This window comes from Saimiri boliviensis, chromosome 19 (assembly GCF_048565385.1).
Source record: "Saimiri boliviensis isolate mSaiBol1 chromosome 19, mSaiBol1.pri, whole genome shotgun sequence".
Classification (NCBI taxonomy): Eukaryota; Metazoa; Chordata; class Mammalia; order Primates; family Cebidae; genus Saimiri; species Saimiri boliviensis.
Genome location: NC_133467.1, coordinates 39,947,254 through 39,965,382, shown reverse-complemented (window position 1 = coordinate 39,965,382; position 18,129 = coordinate 39,947,254).

Here is an 18,129-nt window from a genome sequence, read left to right as displayed (position 1 = left end):
CCACGCTCGGCTAATACTTTGTATTTTAGTAGAGACGGGGTTTCACAATGGCCAGAATGGTCTCGATCTCTTGACCTCGTGATCCACCTGCCTCAGCCTCCCAAACTGCTGGGATGACAGGCGTGAGTCCCCATGCCCGGCTCTCTATATCACTCTCTCTGAGCCTCACTTATGTCATCTGTGACATGATAATAAAATGTGCCTTACCCCAGAAGGTTTGCAAGGGGATTCAAATTAGATTATTGTTACTAAATTCTCTTTGACAGCCGTAAAGTACTATACAAATGTAAAGAAATCTTGTCTGAATTTCCTAAAGGTGATGCACTTTCAGATACAGTTTCAGTAAAGCACAAACGCTGTGATTATGGGAGGCTAACACTGGCAGTCACATCCCAAGGGAATAGAACATTCTGGTATCTATGATCTTGGGTTGGATTACACATTGCGTTAGGAATTCCATTCTGACAAAGCCTTGCAAAAAAGTAAAATGAAACATAGGCCCTTTCACATACATTGACTCAATAAATCTTCCCAACATGGCTGGGCGCGGTGGCTCAAGCCTGTAATCCCAGCACTTTGGGAGGCTGAGGCGGGTGGATCACGAGATCAAGAGATCGAGACCATCCTGGTCAACATGGTGAAACCCATCTCTACTAAAAATACAAAAAATTAGCTGGGCATGGTGGCATGTGCCTGTAATCCCAGCTACTCAGGAGGCTGAGGCAGGAGAATTGCCTGAACCCAGGAGGCAGAGGTTGCGGCGAGCCAAGATCGCGCCATTGCACTCCAGCCTGGGTAACGAGAGCGAAACTCCGTCTCAAAAAAAAAAAAAAAAGGATACCACGGGGTGACGTCTGTGCACAGGCAGGAAGGCGTTTTTACTGGAGCAGAGTCTGATCAGTGTTCACAGCTGTGGTGCCTGCTCCCCTGAAACATCTTTAACTGAACAAGAAGTTGCTCTGGTCAGCTCCACTCTAACCCTGTTAGAAATGCCCAGTTCTTAAGTCACATCCCAATTCTACACAGAGACTCAAGGGTCTGCAGAAACACCTACCACTCTCCCACCTCCCTCCTCAGAAATATGTTCATCCTATGGCTTAGGCGAGTCAGGAGTAGTCTGTCAAACACACACCAGTGGTCCCTACTTATGTATAAATATTTTTCACCGCCTAGAATTGTTTTTTCATTATTTTGTGTCTCTTCCCTTATTTAAAATCTAATTTTAACAAATCTAACTCAAATATCAAACATTAGAAACAGCCCCAGTGTATATCCATTTCGAGACCAAGGTGGCTGGTCATGGCAGTTCACACCTGTAATCTCGGCACTTTGGGATGCCGAGATAGGGGATCGCTTGAGCCCACGAGTCTGAGACCAGCCTGAGCAGCAGTGTGAAGCCCCGACTCTACAAAAACACACAAAAATTAGCCAGGTGTGGTGGTGCACACCTATAGTCCCAGCTAATCAGGAGGCTGAGGTGGGAAGTTTCTTTGACCCCAGGAGGCAGAGGTTGCAGTGAGCCAAGATCACGCCACTGTACTCCAACCTGGGAAACATGGTGAGACCCCGTCTCAAAAAAAAAAAAAAAAAAAAAAAAAAAAGCCGGGTGCGGTGGCTCAAGCCTGTAATCCCAGCACTTTGGGAGGCCGAGGTGGGTGGATCACGAGGTCAAGAGATCGAGACCATCCTGGTCAACATGGTGAAACCCCATCTCTACTAAAAATACTAAAAATTAGCTGGGCATGGTGGCAGGTGCCTGGAATCCCAGCTACTCAGGAGGCTGAGGCAGGAGAATTGCCTGAACCCAGGAGGCGGAGGTTGCGGTGAGCCGAGATCGCGCCATTGCACTCCAGCCTGGGCAATGAGCGAAACTCCGTCTCAAAAAAAAAAAAAAAAAAAAAAATTGGAAACCAATTTAAATAAGTAATAAGAACATGCATTCATCAAATAATGGATGATTAAACAGTTATTCAAAAGAACAACGTAGGTAGGGCATGGTGGCTCACACCTGTAATCCCAACACTCTGGGAGGCCAATGCAAGAGGATCACTTGAGGCCAGGGTTTGAGACCAGCCTGGGCAACATAGGGAGATCCCGTCTCCATGAAAAATTAAAAAATTAAAAAATTATTTGGTCATGCTGGTGCACTCCTGCAGTCCTAGCTACTCAGAGGCAGAGGCCGGAGGACACCTTGAGCCTAGGAGTTTGGGGTTACGGTGAGCTATGATTGCACCACTGCATTCCAGCTTGAGTGACAGAGCAAGGGCCTGTCTCTTTAACAACAAAACCAAAAACAAATGTCACAGACCACCAAAATATAATGTTAAGTGAATTAGTAAAGGGAAGAGCAAGGTGTATAATATGTTCCAATTTTTATAAAAGAGAAATACTAGGCCGGGCGCGGTGGCTCACGCCTGTAATCCCAGCACTTTGGGAGGCCGAGGCGGGTGGATCACGAGGTCAAGAGATCGAGACCATCCTGGTCAACATGGTGAAACCCCGTCTCTAATAAAATATGAAAATTAGCTGGGCATGGTGGCGCACGTCTGTAGTCCCAGCTACTCGGGAGGCTGAGGCAGAAGAATTGCCTGAACCCAGGAGGTGGAGGTTGCAGTGAGCCGAGATTGTGCCACTGTACTCCAGCCTGGCACCTGGCGACAGAGTGAGACTCTGTCTCAAAAAAAAAAAAAAAAAAAGAGAGAGAAATATTAAATAAAGGCTTACAGTGGCACACACACACAAAAAACCTCTAGAATACACAATAACTGTTGAGAATGGCTGACCCCTCTTCCGGTCCTAGGCGTTCTGGGAACCTCAGCTTAGATGCAGACATGGCCAAGTCCAAGAACCACACCACGCACAACCAGTCCCGAAAACGGCACAGAAATGGTATCAAGAAGCCGGGCGCGGTGGCTCAAGCCTGTAATCCCAGCACTTTGCGAGGCTGAGGCGGGTGGATCACGAGGTCAGGAGATCGAGACCATCCTGGTCAACAAGGTGAAACCCTGTCTCTACTAAAAATACAAAAAATTAGCTGGGCATGGTGGCGCGTGCCTGTAATCCCAGCTACTCAGGAGGCTGAGGCAGGAGAATTGCCTGAACCCAGGAGGCGGAGGTTGCGGTGAGCCGAGATTGTGCCATTGCACTCCAGCCTGGGTAACAAGAGCGAAACTCCGTCTCAAAAAAAAAAAAAAAAAAAAAATGGTATCAAGAAACCCCGATCACAAAGATACGAATCTCTTAACGGGGTGGACCCCAAGTTCCTGAGGAACACGCGCTTTGCCAAGAAGCACAGCAGGAAGGGCCTAAAGAAGACACAGGCCAGCAAGGCCAAGGCCAGGAGTGCACGTGCCGAGGCCGTCACGGCCCTCGGAAAGGAAGGAGGTTAAGCCCAAGATCCCAAAGCGGGGTGTCAGCCGAAAGCTCGATCAACTTGCCTACACTGCCCACCCCAAGCTTGGGAAGCGCGCTCGTGCACGCATTGCCAAGAGGCTCAGGCTCTGCCGGCCAAAGGTCAAGGCCAAGGCCAAGGATCGAAACAAGGCCCAGGCTGCAGCTCCAGCTCCAGTTCCAGCTCAGTCTCCCACAGGTGCCCAGGCCCCTACAAAGGCTTCAGAGTAGATCTCTCTGTCTGCCAACGTGAGGACAGAAGGACTGGTGCGACCCCCTGGGCTGCCATCTGCATGGGGCTGGGGTCCTCCTGTGCTATTTATACAAATAAATATGAAGGAGGAAAAAAAAATGGCTGATTCTGGTTACAGACATACTTTCCATTACGTGCCTTTAGTGCTGTTTGAATTTTACCATGGCATGTATTACTAATTCAGTTCAAACGAAACAGAAACAAAACTTTAAACATGTTTCTATCAAAAGCTCGACTTCCTAAACATGTCCCAAATCTGATCACCACCCGCTTTCCACTGCCTCTGCCCCAGCCCAACTACAGGAGTGAACTACGCTTTGCTCCTGAATTCCAAAACCGCAAGGGGCGTGTTTTCGTTTAAAACATAATTGTTTAAAAAGAGTAGCACCTGGTTATCCAGACTATTTAGTTAAACTGAAAACTACCAAAAGGCATATTACAGCCTCACCTGCCTGCAAGCTCTAGCCAGCATGACACAGTTGTTTGAAGGTCGATTTTGAGTTGTTTGCCCTGAGTGCCAACATTGCTCCTCACGGTTTTCCCTCTACAGGTTCAGGCCGTCAACCCCTCTCTCTCCAATGACTGCAACAGAATTTCTAAGTAGTGTCACTAACTCTACTGTTTCTCATCCTCCCTCTCCCCAAAATCCATCCCCTTACTGAAATCAGAGTGATCTGAATTTTAAATCTGGCCAGGTGTGGTGGCTCACGGCTCTAATCCCGACACTTTGGGAGGCGGAGGCAGGTGGATCACCTGAGGTCAGGAGTTCGAGACCAGCCTGGCCAATGTGGTGAAACCTCCGTCTCTACTAAAAAAAAATTTTTTTTTTTTTTTGAGACGGGGTTTCACTCTTGTTACCCAGGCTGGAGTGCAATGGCGCGATCTCGGCTCACCGCAACCTCCGCCTCCTGGGTTCAAGCAATTCTCCTGCCTCAGCCTCCCTAGTAGCTGGGACTACAGGCGTGCGCCACCATACCCAGCTAATTTTTGTATTTTTAGTAGAGACGGGGTTTCACCATGTTGACCAGGATGGTCTCGATCTCTTGACCTCGTGATCCACACGCCTTGGCCTCCCAAAGTGCTGGGATTACAGGCGTGAGCCACCGCACCCGGCCTAAAAATATTTTTTAAAAAAACAAACAAAAAGATTAGCTAGGCATTGTGGCAGATGCCTGTAATCCCAGCTACACTTGGGAGGCTGAGGCGGGAGAATCACTTGAACCAGGGAGGCAGAGGTTCCAGTGAGCCGAGATCACGCCATTGCACTCCATCTTGGATAACAAGAGCAAGACTCTGTTAAAAAAAAAAAAAGTAAAATGTTAAATCTGATATTTCTATTCCCCACTGCCCTTGAGTTAGAGTCCACCTTCAACACGGTTTACAGGGCCACTGTGAGCCACTTCTTTCTTTTTCTCTTTTCTTTTTTTTTTTTTTTTTTGAGACAGAGTTTCGCTCTTGTTACCCAGGCTGGAGTGCAATGGGGCGATCTCGGCTCACCACAACCTCCGCCTCCTGGGTTCAGGCAATTCTCCTACCTCAGCCTCCCGAGTAGCTGGGACTACAGGCACGCGCCACCATGCCCAGCTAATTTTTTGTATTTTTAGTAGAGACGGGGTTTCGCCATGTTGACCAGGATGGTCTCGATCTCTCGACCTCGTGATCCACCCGCCTCGGCCTCCCAAAGTGCTGGGATTACAGGCTTGAGCCACCGCGCCCGGCCGCCACTTCTTTCTTTAGCCTCATCCTTCTCCATTCCCCTTACAGACCCCTCAGGCCCGCCCCATGCTCTAAACTCCAGCCACACTGCATATTAGTGAACTTTGTGCCCTGAATCAGCATTGCCCTTTCTGGCCTCTAACACTCATAGCTGCTATTTGCTCTTTAGGGATCCCTGCTATCCTCAGCTTCGCAGCAGAGCAGTGACCAAAATATTTGCTCAGGAAGGCCGAAGAGACAGAACCGCAGCTGCCACAGGCTTGCCTTTTTTTTTTTTTTTAAGACAGAGTCTCTCTCGCTAAGTCTGGAGTATAGTGGTGGGTTCTCAGCTCACTGCACCCTCCACATCCCAGGTTCAAGCAACTCTCATGCCTTAGCCTCCCAGGTATCTGGGACTGTATGAGTGCATCATCACGCCCGGCTAATTATTTTTTGTGATTTTTTGTAGAGACGGGGTTTCACCCTGTTGGTCAGGCTGGTCTCGAACTCCTTTCCTCAGGTTCTCGCCCCACCTCGGCCTCCCAAAGTGCTGGGATTACAGGTAAGAGTCACATGCCAGGCTTGCCTCTCGAGCCATACCCTTCTCCTGTTGGAACAAGCATCCTTTCCATTAAAAGTAATACATCCCCTCTTATTTAAGTGGCAGATGGTTAAGATTGTTACTTTTGGCTGGACATGGTGGCTCACGCCTGTAATCCCAGCACTTTGGGAGGCCGAGGCGGACAGATCGCGAGGTCAAGAGATTGAGACTATCCTGGGCAACATGGTGAAACCCCGTCTCTACTAAAAATACAAAACATTAGCCTGGCATGGTGGTGCGTGCCTGTGATCCCAGCTACTCGGGAAGCTGAAGCAGGAGAATTGCTTGAAACCGGAAAACGGAATTTGCAGTGAGCCAGGATCGTGCCACTGCACTCCAGCCTAGCGATAGAGTGAGACTCTGTCTCAAAAAAAAAAAAAAAAAAATTGTTACTTTTGCTTTCAGCAATCCTCTAAAAAAAAGGAAGAGAACAAACTTTCAGGCCAAAAACTAACTTCTAGCCATGCAGAAGTTCCGAGAGGTGACCTGTGGTCTTCACATAAAGACCTCCACAAAGGCCCTTCTGTCATGGAGTCAAAGTTCTAGCAAGCTCGGTTCATCCTCAAATGTGTGATGGCTTTCCAAGCCTACCTGGAAACCTGTGAATCACTTGGACTCCACTTCCCCTCCCACACTGGGTCCTTCACTCCACCAGGCTTGAGTTTTGCTTGGGGAAACAGTGGTCTCTAGACAATATGTCTCTCCCTATCAGTCTGCAGGGCCCCTGGACACACCTGCTGGACACGCCTGCTGGACACGCCTGCTGGACACACCTGCTGGACACGCCTGCTGGACACGCCTGCTCCCACAGCATGTACAAAGGCTTCACGCTTGGATGGAAGGTTCTACATTTCTTCATGGACATCCCCAAACAACACAGAACAGAGACAAGATTTTCTGGTCCTTTTGGAATGTCCACACCATTCCCATTCTTCAAAATCTGTCACACTTCCAAATAACTCCAGTGAACAATGAACTCTCCCCATATGCAGTAGCAATCGATTATCCATTTTGATACTGAATTATATATTCTCTTGAACTGTTCTCTAACAACTGTGAGGCATTTTCAACAATAGTTGAATGTAAAAATGCCAGACTAGCAGTAAAAAAAACTGGTTTCCAGGCCAGGTGCGGTGGCTCACGCCTGTAATTCCAGCACTTGAAATTACAGGGTTGATCACCTGAGGTCATGAGTTCGAGACTAGCCTGGTCAACATGGTGGAACGCTGTCTCTACTAAAAATACAAAAATTAGCCAGGCGTGGTGGTGGGCACCTGTAATCCCAGCTATTCAGGATACTGGGGCATGAGTATCGCCTGAATCTGGGAGGCGGAAGTTGTAGTTAGCTGAGATCGCGCCATTGCACTCCAGCCTGGGTGACAGAGAGAGACTCCGTCTCAGGAAGAAAAAAAAAAAGCTCTGGCCTCTCAAGAGGCCACCACTAACTCTCTGTGTAACCTTGAGCAAGTCAACGTTCTGGGCCTCGGTGCTCCATGCAGAGGAAGAGGAGGACTGCCGATCTCTTAGGATCTTCTGCAGTCTGTGGGTTTCTAACTCGAAACTCCTCAAAGTGCAGGAATACAAGCCGCATCCCTTCTCAAGGCCAGACACATACTAGGAGCTCTATTAATATCTGAATAAAAACCACGGATGAAGAAGTTGCCCGGTCCTGGCCTTTCTACACCACAGCAACATACCACGGATCATTGTGTCTTCCCTGGGAAAGACCCTCAGAGCCTACAACGTCACTGACACAGATCTATTAGTCCTTAGCTTAAACTTACATCTCTGCAGGTCAACCTTCGAGAAAGCTATGAAACTATCAACAAGGATTTAAATTGTCAGCTTCAATTTCACCTTATTTCTCCTACCCGACTACGCCCTTTTTCCTGGCAGCACTTAGATTTTCATTCAGAACGAACACATTCATGCTGTCCACATTCATTTGTTAGGGAAACTGCCTCAACTCTACCACCCAGAGCCCCCGTGTTCCTACCAAGTAAGCCAAGTGCCCATGTGAAGAACTGACTGACGCCCAAAGAAAAATAATAAACAGAAGCAAATAAAAGCAAATTCCTTTCCAGGAATTTCACTTGGAAAACCAAGCATAATGGCAAAAAAACAAAACACACAAAAAACCACCGAAACAAGAAACCCTAATTTTTTTCAGCGTTGGGGATGTTGGGGGTGTAGACGTCTCGAGAGCTGGTTTCCGAAGGCACCGCACCCCAGACAATGCGCGACAAGAGCCTCCCAGCTGCTGGGTCAATGAAGCCTTTCAGGCCCTCCACACTGCTTCACTTGTTCCCTAAAGTACTGCTTTCTGGAAGCTAAACTCTCAGCTGGCAAGAACAGTGAACTCTGTGCCATTTGTCTATCAACTCCTTTAAAAAGAAAAGCCTCCTGTACAGCTGTCTTGTTTTGCATTTTCGATTCTGCACTCCAGTGCACGTAACGACACACAGAGGAGGCAGGGGCTCTTTTAAAACCGTGAAGAAAGAAGAAATTTGAAAGCGCCCAGAAGGCTCTGCTTTCAGCTACCAGAGAAAAGTTTGCATCCCATAGAAACCGGCACTAATTAAAAAAAAAAAAAAAAAGTCAGTCCTCAATCCTCGGAATCAACAATAAGGGACTCTTCAGGGTATGGAGTACCCCAAGAAATTTAAAAACAAAAAATAAATGCACACAGCCCATCTGTCTTTTCCCAATCAAACAATATAGTCTTCCAAATGTAAAAATAAAAATCTTTTCAGATGTGAATTTTACCTCAGTAAAGTAATTTTTTTTTTTTTTAATCTTTTCGGCCAGGCACAGTGGCTCTTGCCTGTAATCCCAGCACTTTGGGAGGGCGAGGCAGGTGGATCCCAAGTTCAGGACTTCAAGACCAGCCTGGCCAAAATGGTGAAACCCTGTCCCTACTAAAAATACAAAAAAAATCAGCCGGGCGTGGTGGTGAGTGCCTGTAATCCCAGCTACTTGGGAGGCTGAGGCAGGGGTTTCGCTTGAACCCGGGAGGTGGAGGTCGCAGTGAGTCAAGATCACACCACTGCATTCCACCCTGGGCGACAGAGGGAGACTCCATCTCAAATTAGAAAATCTTTTCGGCCGGGCGCGGTGGCTCAAGCCTGTAATCCCAGCACTTTGGGAGGCCGAGGCGGGTGGATCACGAGGTCAAGAGATCGAGACCATCCTGGTCAATATGGTGAAACCCCGTCTCTACTAAAAATACAAAAAATTAGCTGGGCATGGTGGCACATGCCTGTAATCCGAGCTACTCAGGAGGCTGAGGCAGGAGAATTGCCTGAACCCAGGAGGCGGAGGTTGCGGTGAGCCGAGATCGCGCCATTGCACTCCAGCCTGGTTAACAAGAGCGAAACTCCATCTCAGAAAAAAAAAAAAAAAAAAAAAAGAAAATCTTTTCACATTCAATCAACCCAGCTGGCACTACTGCAGGAAAATAATGGGTGCAGATAATCCAAAGTAATAAATATTTCCAAAAGCATTTTTTACTCCACTTTGACAAATCCTATGCAGATTTTACAGAAAATGTATCTTCATAATTTTATTATTGTAAATAGTTGCTTAGTAAAGGCAGTTTATACCACTTGAGCACACTCCAACTGATGGCCCAGGAAAGCTGTCAAAAAGAGTGCCTAGGCTGGGCATGGTGGCTCACACCTGTAATCCCAACACTTTGGGAGACCAAGACAGGCAGATCACCTGAGGTCACGAGTTTGAGACCAGCCTGGCCAACATGGTGAAACCCCCACCTCTACTAAAAATATAAATATTAGCTGGGCGTAGTGATGCAGGCCTGTAACTCCAGCTACTCCAGAAGCTGAGGCAGGAGAATCACTTGAACTTAGGAGGCAGAGATTGCAATGAACTGAGATCTCGCCATGGAACTACAGCCTGGGCAACAGAGTGAGACACTGTCTAAAAAAAAAAAAGAAAGAAAAAAGGAAAAAGTTTGTGTGTACGCAGAAATTAAATAACTGTCTCTTTTTTTTTTTTTTTTTTTTTTTTAGATGGAGTCTGGCTCTGTTGCTAGCCCAGGCTGGAGGGCAGTAGTGCCATCTTGGCTCACTGCAACCTCTGCTCCCAGGTTCAAGCAATTCTCTGCCTCAGCCTTCTAAGTAGCTGGGATTAGAGGCACCCACCACCACACCCGGCTAATTTTTGTATTTTTAGTAGAGATGAAATTTCACCATCTTGGCCAGGCTGGTCTTGAACTCCTGACCTCATAAGCCACCTGCCTCGGCCTCTCAAAGTGCTGGGATTACAGGTGTGAGCCACACGCCTGGCAAAATTAATAACTATCTAAACACGGAAGTGGGTTAAAGAAATTCTGACACACCACACTACTGTCATGTAGGCATTTTAAATGGTATCTATGAACGCTTTAAAACAAATGCTTATGATATAATTTTAAAAGAAAAAAGCAAAATAACTATATTCCATGATTATGTGTTAAAAATATTTTTTAGCAGGGCGCAGTGGCTCAAGCCTGTAATCCCAGCACTTTGGGAGGCCGAGGCGGGTGGATCACGAGGTCAGGAGATCGAGACCATCCTGGTCAATATGGTGAAACCCCGTCTCTACTAGAAATACAAAAAATTAGCTGGGCATGGTGGCACGTGCCTGTAATCCCAGCTACTCAGGAGGCTGAGGCAGGAGAATTGCCTGAACCCAGGAGGCAGAGGTTGCAGTGAGCCGAGATCGCGCCATTGCACTCCAGCCTGGGTAACAAGAGCGAAACTCCATATCAAAAAATATATATATATATTTTTTAAAGACTTGAAAGTAAATATACAGAAATCGTTGTCATTAGGATTGTGGATTAATTTTTTTAAAGGGTCCTTTTCTTTTTTTTTTTTTTTTGAGACGGAGTTTCGCTCTTGTTACCCAGGCTGGAGTGCAGTGGCGCGATCTCGGCTCACCGCAACCTCCGCCTCCTGGGTTCAGGCAATTCTCCTGCCTCAGCCTCCTGAGTAGCTGGGATTACAGGCACGCACCACCATGCCCAGCTAATTTTTTGTATTTTTAGTAGAGACGGGGTTTCACCATGTTGACCAGGATGGTCTCGATCTCTTGACCTCGTGATCCACCCGCCTCGGCCTCCCAAAGTGCTGGGATTACAGGCTTGAGCCACCGCGCCCGGCCAAAGGGTCCTTTTCTTAAAGGGAAAAATAGATTAAACTTAAATTAAAAACCTATTACTTTTATAATGTGCAAATAATACCAGTTTGACTGCTAGGATAAATGGAAAGTTGTTTTGAAAGTGCTAGATATTTCATTTTAACTCAGGACCCATGATGCTCGCTCATTCTCTTCCCCTGTGGCATTTCTAGAACCATGAATTTAAGCACTTTGGGAGTTGAGTCTTTTAGGACTATGGTTTAAGGATTATACTAAATTTCTATACTAACATTACTTTTCTACTAGATTTCAAACTTACTGAGAACTAAGATTATATCTTTTTGTTGCTAACCTAGACCCCCCACACCCCCATCCTTCTGCACATATAAGAACTTAATTGTGGCCAGGTGCAGTGGCTCATGCCTGTAATCCCAGCACTTTGAGAGCCCAAGGTGGGCAGGTCATCTGAGGTCAGGAGTTCAAGACCAGCCTGGCTAACATGGTAAAACCCCGTTTCTGGCCAGGTACAGTGGCTCAAGCCTGTAATTCCAGCACTTTTGGAGGCTGAGGTAGGTGGATCACCTGCGGTCGGGAGTTCGAGACCAGCCTGACCAACATAGAGAAACCCAAGTCTCTACTAAAAACTTAAAATTAGGCTGGGCGCAGTGGCTCACGCCTGTAATCTCAGCACTTTGGGAGGCCGGGGCGGGTGGATCACGAGGTCAAGAGACCGAGACCATCCTGGTCAACATGGTGAAACCCCCTCTCTACTAAAAATACAAAAAATTAGCCGGGAGTGGTAGTGCGTGCCTGTAGTTCCAGCTACTCGGGAGGCTGAGGCAGGAGAAGAATGGCTTGAAACCAGAAAACGGAAGTTTCAGTGAGCCAGGATCGCCACTGCACTCCAGCCTGGCGATAGAGCAAGACTCCGTCAAAAAAAAAAAAAAAAAAAAAATAGCCAGGTGTGGTGGCATATTCCTGTAATCCCAGCTACTCAGGAGGCTGAGGCAGGAAAATAGCTTGAATTCAGGAAGTGGAGATTGCAGTGAGCCAAGTTCACGCCATTGCACTCCAGCCTGGGCAAAAAGAGGGAAATTCGGTTTCAAAAAAAAAAAACAAAAAACAAAAACCGTTTCTACTAAAGATATAAAAAATTATCCCAGCTACTCAGGAGGCTGAGGCAGGAGAATCACTTGAACCCGGGAGGCAGAGGTTGCAGTGAGCCAAAATCCTGCCATTGCACTCCAGCTTGGACAACAAGAGTGAAACTCCATCTCCAAAAAAAAAAAAGAGAGAGCGAGATCATGAAAGTAAGTTCAAAAATTATTTTTCTGTGTCTTTTCTCCACTCTAAAGAAAGATAAACCTAATTGGTATTCCTTACCACTACAACAATCAGGACCCACCCGAGGCAGAGGGAAGAAAGCTGTATCAAGGATGTATTTAAAGCTCATTAGTTAAACCAAATGAAAATATAAGATCCAGAGAGTTCTTTTTATATTTGTTTAAAACTTTAAGAAAGGCTGGGTAGGATGGCACATGCCTGTCTGAGCTACTGAGGAGGCTGAGGCAGGAGGATAGCTTAAGCCCAGGAATTTGTATCCACCCGGGCAACATAGTGAGACCTCGATTCGAAAAAAAAAAGAAAAAAAGAAAAAGGCCGGGCGCGGTGGCTCAAGCCTGTAATCCCAGCACTTTGGGAGGCCGAGGCGGGTGGATCACGAGGTCGAGAGATCGAGACCATCCTGGTCAACATGGTGAAACCCCGTCTCTACTAAAAGTGCAAAAAATTAGCTGGGCATGGTGGCACGTGCCTGTAATCCCAGCTACTCAGGAAGCTGAGGCAGGAGAATTGCCTGAGCCCAGGAGGAGGAGGTTGCGGTGAGCCGAGATTGCGCCATTGCACTCCAGCCTGGGTAACAAGAGCGAAACTCCATCTCAAAAAAAAAAAAAAAAAAAGAAAAAGAAAAAGAAAAAAGGGTTTCAGTAGAAAATATAATCTGATGCAGTAGATTATAGAGTTTTGCATTTTAAAAAAATAGATCTAATTGATAAGACAGCAAAAAATGAATTTGTGCCACCCAGCGATTTCATTCCACATACACACTAGAGTAGTAATCAGCAAGCATTTTCTGCATAGAGTCAGATAGCAGATATTTTAGGCTTTGCACATCATCCAGTCTTTGTTACAACTACTCACTAGTCCTGAAAACAGCCTTAGGTAATATATAAATGCATGAGCATGACTGTTCCAATAAAATTTTACTACAGACACTGAAACTTGAATTTTCATATAATTTTCATGTATCATAAAATATGTCTCTCCATTTTTAAAAACCATTCAGAAATGCAAAACCCACCTTAGGGTCTGGGTCATACAAAAAAAAAAAGGTGGAGGCCAGGTGCGGTGGCTCATGCCTGTAATCCCAGCACTTTGGGAGGCCGAGGATCACAAGGTCAAGAGATCAAGACCATGCTGGCCAACATGGTGAAACTCCATCTCTACTAAAAATACAAATTAGCCAGGTTTGGTGGCACACACATGCAGTCTCAGCTACTTGGGAAGCTGAGGCAGGAGAATCACTTGAACCCGGGAGATTGCAGCAAGTGGAGATCAAGCCACTGCACTCCAACCAGCCTGGTGACAGAGCAAGACTCTATCTTTAAAAAAAAAAAAAAAAAAGGTGGAGGGCCCACGGGCCAGACCATAGTTTGCCAATTCCTGTTCTAAAGAACTCTTACAGGCCAGGTGCAGTGGCTCACAGTTATAATCCCAGCATTTTGGGAGGCTAAGGTAGGCAGACCACATGAGGCCAGGAGTTCAAGACCAGCCTGACCAACATAGTGAAACCCTGTCTCTACTAAAAATACAAAAATTAGCTGAATGTGGTGTCGCAGATCTGTGGTCCCAGCTACTTGGGAGCCTGAGGCACGAGAATTGCTTGGACTCAGGAGGTGGACGTTGCAGTGAGCTGAAGCTGTGCCACAGCATTCCAGCCTGCGTAACAGAGCAAGACTCTGTCTTAAACAAACAAGCAAACAAACAAAAAGAACTGACATATGCATAACTCAACTACATATGAGGATGTTCATAACATCATTATGTGAATTAAGAAGTATGCAGATACCAAAAATGTTGGTAGATGAAGACTGGAGTTACATGTATGAACATGGATGATCTTACAAATATATTTAAGAGAAAACACAAATTACAGAAGAACAGTTACAATGCCATCTATATAAATATTTTAAATATGCAGAAATTATATGTTACTGTGCATATTCAACATATAATAAAATTCTAAAGAGGCCAGGCATGATGGCTCGCGCCTGTAATCCCAGCACTTTGGGACACCAAGGCAGGTGGATCACTTGAGGTCAGAAGTTCAAGACCAGCCTGGCCAACATGGCGAAACCTCATCTCTACTAAAAATGCAAAAATTAGCTGGGTGTGGTGGCGCACGCCTGTAATCCCAGCTACTCGGGAGGCTGAGGCAGGACACTCGCTTGAACCCAGGAGGCAGAGGATGCAGTGAGCCAAGATTTCGCCACTGCCCTCCAGCCTGAGCCACAGAGTGAGACTCTGTCTCAAAAAAAAAAAAAAAAAGCCTGAAGAAATATAAAGGAATTTCCATATGAAACTCATTTACCTGATAATGACGGCAGGTAGAAGGCAGGAGGAGGAGAATACAATTGGAGAAGGCTGCAACAAGGGGCTTCAACTTCATTGCTGATGTTTCATTTTTTAAGCTGAGTGACAAGTTCATCAATGTCCATTCTTTATACTATTGTGTGCCTTAAATATTTAATAATAAATAGGCTGGGCGCTGTGGCTCACGCCTGTAATCCCAACACTTTGGAAGGCTGAGGTGGGCGGATCAGGAGGTCAGGAGTTGGAGACCAGCCTGACCAAGATGGTGAAACCTCTTCTCTACTAAAAAAATATAAAAATTGCCGGGCGCGGTGGCTCAAGCCTGTAATCCCAGCACTTTGGGAGGCCGAGGTGGGTGGATCACGAGGTCAAGCGATCGAGACCATCCTGGTCAATATGGTGAAACCCCGTCTCTACTAAAAATACAAAACATTAGCTGGGCATGGTGGCGTGTGCCTGTAATCCCAGCTACTCAGGAGGCTGAGGCAGGAGACTTGCCTGAATCCAGGAGGCAGAGGTTGCGGTGAGCCAAGATCGCGCCATTGCACTCCAGCCTGGGTAACAAGAGCGAAACTCCGTCTCAAAAAAAAAAAAAAAAAAACAAAAAAACATATATATATATATATATATATATATATAAATTAGCCGGGTGCAATGGCAGGCACCTGTAATCCCAGCTACACAGAATGCTGAGGCAGGAGAATCGCTTGAACCCGGGAGGTGGAGGTTGCAGTGAGCCAGGATCATGCCACTGTACCCTAACCTGGGGGACAGAGCAAGACTCCGTCTCCAAATATATATATATATATATATATATATATATAAAATAAATAAAAAGGAATGCACAGTTTTAGGTTTGTTTTTTTTAGATGGAGTCTCACTCTGTCACCCACGCTGGAGTACAGTGGCACAATCTCAGCTCACTGCAACCTCTGCCTCCCGGATTCAAGCGATTCTCCTGCCTCAGCCTCCTGAGTAGATGGGGTTACAGATACACACCACCATGCCCAGCTAATTGTGTATTTTTAGTAGAGACAGGGTTTCATCATGTTGGCCAGACTGGTCTCAAACCCCTGACCTCAAATGATCCACCTGCCTTGGTCTCCCAACATGCTGGAATTACAGGCATGAGCCACTGTGCCCAGCCAGGAATGTGTAGATTTAATGTGAGTTTAGCAAATGGTTTGTCCTATTCAAGGGGAGAAGTGAGGTCCATTTTTATTAACATGTCCAAAAACTTGGTTTGAGCTTAGATTTCTGATACTAAAAAGAAAAAATGTTTCATTTGTTTCATTTTTTAAAATTGGACTAAACCTTAGGAGAAAACAGAAAATTGTACTGCATTCTTGCATAGCCAGCTAATGTAAATAGCTTCAAGCAACAAACTAGTTATTACTGATTCATTTCAAAAGAGCTGAGTCAGGCTGGACATGGTGGCTCACGCCTATAATCCCTAAACTTTGGGAGGCTGAGGCAGGCAGATCAACTGAGGTCAGGAGTTCGAGACCAGCCTGGTCAACATGTTGACACCATCTCTACTAAAAATACAAAAATTAGCCAGGCATGGTGGCACATACCTGTAGTACCAGCTACTGGGGAGGCTGAAGCAAAAGAATCACATGAACCTGCTAGGCAGAGTTGCAGTGAGCCGAGATCGCACCACTGTACTCCAGCCTGGGCGATAGAGTGAGACTTTGTCTTAAAAAAAAAAAAAAAAGAGCTGAGTCAGATTCTGACTTGTTTAATGGACTCAGTCGTGATGTGTTGCCTGTCTGCTCCAAGCTCCCCTGTTCCAGACACGTCTGCCGCAGCATTGCAAGGATCCACATGCCCTCGGAATAGCAACGTTCCATCACCTGCCTCATCAGAGCAAATAGAAGTGTAAGTGGCAATGACGTTAGTGTTTCTGTGTGTGAAAACCTAGTGCGAATTTTCCCATCTCCGGCAAAAGTTCACAAGCCATCATTACAGAAAAGCAGAAGAAAAAACTGCTTGTTCTGCTTTTAGTGACCTCAGAAGCAGTTGTTAAAAACTCTTAAAAAAAAAAAAAAAAAAAAAAAAGACAGGGTCTTGCTATGCTGCAGGTCTCCATCTCCGGGGCTCAAGCAGAGCTGGGACTACAGGCACACCATCACCCCAGGCAAAACTGTCTTTTGATTTAAAATTACTTAAATACTTCTTTAAGTGTCTCTCTCTTTTTTTTTTTTTTTTTTTTTTGAGACGGAGTTTCGCTCTTGTTACCCAGGCTGGAGTGCAATGGCGCGATCTCGGCTCACCGCAACCTCCGCCTCCTGGGTTCAGGCAATTCTCCTGCCTCAGCCTCCTGAGTGGGTGGGATTACAGGCACGCACCACCATGCCCAGCTAATTTTTTGTATTTTTAGTAGAGACGGGGTTTCACCATGTTGACCAGGAGGGTCTCCATCTCTCGACCTCGTGATCCACCCGCCTCGGCCTCCCAAAGTGCTGGGATTACAGGCTTGAGCCACCGCGCCCGGCCCTTTAAGTGTCTCTTAATGTCACTTATCTTCCAGTTACCTAAATCACGAGCTCTTTTTTTCCTTCAAAGACCACCCCCAAAGTAACATCCTTTGCAACTACAGGGCAGGTACTGCCCTCTAGTGTTTACACTTTTATAATAAAACTTTTTTTTTTTTTTTTTTTGAGATGGAGTTTTGCTCTTGTTACCCAGGCTGGAGTGCAATGGTGTGATCTCGGCACATGGCAACCTCCGCTTCCTGTGTTCAGGCAATTCTCCTGCCTCAGCCTCCTGAGTAGCTGGGATTACAGGCACGCGCCACCATGCCCAGCTAATTTTTTGTATTTTTAGCAGAGACGGGGTTTCACCATGTTGACCAGGATGGTCTCGATTTCTCGACCTCGTGATCCACCCGCCTCGGCTTCCCAAAGTGCTGGGCTTACAGGCGTGAGCCACCACACCTGGCCCATAATAAAACTTTTACACACTACCCTTTTATCTGGCCTCAAAGCATGGAAAATTTGTAAAAAATTGAATAATATCCTATTAACCCAAAATGTTTCACCTTCACACTACTGGCATTCTGATCATCCTTGTTGTAGGGTTGGCTTGTGCACTGTGGGATGTTTGGCAGCACCCTGGCATCTACCCACTCGATGCAGTAGCACTCTCACACACACACCCCAGTGTGACAACCAAAAATATCTCCCGACACAGCTAAATGTCCCCAGGGAACAAAATCACTCCTGGTTGAGATCCACTGTATTAGCCTAAAGGTTGTCCAAAACATTCACATTAGACCTGAAAATTATAAGGAAAAAGGGCTTCTCTGTGCTAATTCCTTTGAGTGAGATAAAGAATTTCATTTATGCATGAAAAACAAGGAGGCTGGGCGCGGTGGCTCAAGCCTGTAATCCCAGCA